Below are 2939 nucleotides of genomic sequence, written 5' to 3' on the forward strand. Positions count from 1 at the left end.
GGCCGCCGCCTCGCTGTAAGGCGCCTCGGCTATAGCGCGGGGCGGGGGGATTTTGGGCTGGGGCTGCTGGAACAGCGCATCTGGTGCTTTCATCCCCGCCCTGGGTGCTGCTCAGGGCTTCCAGCCCGTCGCGCCTCCGGCTCTGATGGGAGGGGACCTTCCCGGGAGGTGGGTTTGGGGTGCGGGTGCGCACCAGGGTACCCAGCCCCACGCCCTGGCGCTCAGCCCAGCACCGATCTGCTGCGGTTTCGCTGTGCCTCTGAGCCTGTGGGCACCCCTTCTCCTGCCACTGAAAGGATGCTAAAGGGTTAACTTTAGGACCTTTGTGAAGCCAACTGTAGATCCATCTTAAATTGCTAGCGTTGTGGTTCAGGTTAATTTACTAACCACATGAAGTAAACTATAGATAAGAAACTAACACTGTAGGGAATGTGGAAGAGGAGAGATTAGTAGCAAATGGCCCATCTTTGTTACAGGCCTTGGAAGGCCTGTAGGAGAACAAAGCGTCTGGCACTTTGTGGATATGAGGATGACCAAGGATGGGGAGCCGGTTGGTACCAGCTGTGTTGTTCTGACAGTGGAATAAGGGGGGTAGAAGCTGGAGTTCACCAAAAGGACAAGGTGAAGAAGAGGAGTGGATGAAGTAAACGACCCCTGAAGACCACCAACTCAAATCACTGAGCATGCGCAGTCGGGAGGGGCTTATGGAAATGACCTCTTGAAACTAATTTTAATACGACGCGGGGACAGGTTATGCCTATGTATAGGCATATTGGGAAACTTCATGTATATGTAACACTTTCCTCCATATAAACAGGGCAAGCTGCCGTGTTGCGGTGCGCACGACTTTGGTGGGACTACCCCCCGTGCTGCCCAGCGCTGAATAAACATACTTACTTTAAAATCTTACAGATTGTGGAGTCTGTGTCCGTACGTCACCAGGGACCCTCGGGCTCCTCCCTGTGGAGTGGGCTGAGGCACCGCAGCGTGGGGTTTGAATCCTCCAGGCTCTCCTGTGCTGCTCCCCAGGGTCGCGGGGCGGGGGGCAGCTCGGGCCAGGGCATGGGTGCAGACGGGGTTTCAGACCAGCCCCTTGTTGCTTCGTTCTCAAGCCTCACAAAAGCAACGGCCAAGGTGGTCAGAAGCAGAGAAAGGCCACGGCCGCTGGCTTGTCCCCGCACCTGCAACACTGCCGGAGAGGCCGTGCACCCTAGGGCAGACTGTGACTTGTTGTGGTGGGATGAGCCATACAACAACAAAATCACTAGTCTTCCAGAGGGAGCCAGGCACTGTGTCCATCCTCGTCCCACGGGGCCCCGCGCTGAGCGCCCCTTCTCCCCGCCACCAAGGGGGCTTGTGGGCCCACAGGACAAGTGTTTTCATGCTTCATCGTTCCCCTGTTTTGCCTGGTCAGAAAGAAAAGATTTAGATCACCCTGTGATTTATTTTTTCCTATTTCTTTTATGGTTTTTTTTTTTTTTTTTCTGGCTAGTAAACCTCTTCCTTAAATCTGTTACTCTGTGTTTGCATCTATTGCTTCCATCCCTGCTGTTCAGCTAATTAATTCCCCCTAATAAGAGTAGTTCAGACGTCCCACAGTAACTTGCTAGGGAGCCCTGGCAGGTCTCTACGTAGAAATCTGTACACTTTTCTGGTGGTCTTGGTGAAACTGTGCATTATAGCTCTTTGGGGATGGTTTATTTGGGGTTCCTGGGCCTCTTTGCCCTGTTTTTCTCCCCCTAAGTGAGCTGTGAGCTGGCCATCACCGCACGAGCAGGAGCAAACTTGAACCCTGGTGTGAGCAAAATGGGCTTGTGTTGCTGGTGGCATTTCTGTGCCAGCTCCTGGCGGGCAAGGAGGTGGCATCACTGGCTGCTCTTCTCCATCACATCCTGCGCTGAGGCAGGAGATTCAAGCACCTTGATCGTTCGGTGCTGTTTGGTTGATAGCTTCTCCCTGGACACATTGCTGTTGGACTCGTGGGTTTGATCAGTCTTGGCTTGTCCACAACAAACCCATCCATCTCCCCTCATCTTTGCTCAGTGACTCCTTCCTCTGCAGGCTGTGTGTTTTGCAAGAGGCATGCTGTTTTCTTTGGCAGTGCAAAGTTTTAGCTGTACCCTCGTGGTTACAAAGAAATCACGACAGGAGAAACTATGGGCATATGGGGAGGAAGGGAAAAGCTTTTTTCCAGTTTCCCAAGGCCACCATAGCCCAGGCTGCAAGGGAACAGTGGTGTAATTTTTCTCCCCTACCCCAGATGCAAGGATGGAGGTGGAAAAAAGTCAAAATAGCTTTGAATGGATCCATCAGTATACCGTGTCCTCCTCTGGTTCCACTGACCTCTGGGCCATCAGTAGATCAAGTAGAAGCCTTGTGCTGAACAGGGATGCCACTTGTCTCCACAAGGTCCCGCAGCCTGGCAGGGATGGAGGGTTTGGCACCAGATGGTAGAAATCCCGTTTCCGATGTGGCAGATGAGCCGAGAGCTGAGATGAAGGCAGAGCACACCAGAGCCCGGGAGAGGTTTCTGCGGTGTTTGCACAATTTGAAATAATAACGAAATCTGTAAAACTCTGGGTAGAGCATGACTAGAATAACAGGCTAAATTTGCTGGATGAATAATTTACTAGAAGTGATTGGCCCTGCTCCAAGTGAGAGAAGCGCGAGCCTGATCTCAGGCTGAGCAGCCTGGGTGGCTCTGTCCTTGGCTGGGAGCTGGTCCTGCTCCTGCCACCTGGTCATTGCTCCTGCAATAGAAGCTGGCCTCCAGCCGAGGCGCCTGTCCCCAGGTCATCGCTGACCAGACCTACAGGGCTTCCTGCAGAGCTCCTGGTCCCCTCAAGAAGGTGTCTGCAGCTTGTTTTCAAGGCGCTGCTTTGCAGAGCGGAGGTGGTGGCAGTGTGTGTCTGTCACCGGCTCCAGGCTCGTGCACTCAC

General features: G+C 53.5%; 1 protein-coding gene across 1 annotated transcript in view; it reads right to left on the minus strand.

Moving 5' to 3' along the window:
- Positions 1–2939, minus strand: part of AEN (apoptosis enhancing nuclease) — a 20912-nt gene that overhangs the window by 2706 nt on the left and 15267 nt on the right. The gene's annotated exons all lie outside the window — the stretch shown is intronic.

The sequence above is a fragment of the Egretta garzetta genome, unplaced genomic scaffold (assembly GCF_000687185.1).
Source record: "Egretta garzetta isolate BGI_Z169 unplaced genomic scaffold, ASM68718v1 scaffold203, whole genome shotgun sequence".
NCBI lineage: Eukaryota > Metazoa > Chordata > Aves > Pelecaniformes > Ardeidae > Egretta > Egretta garzetta.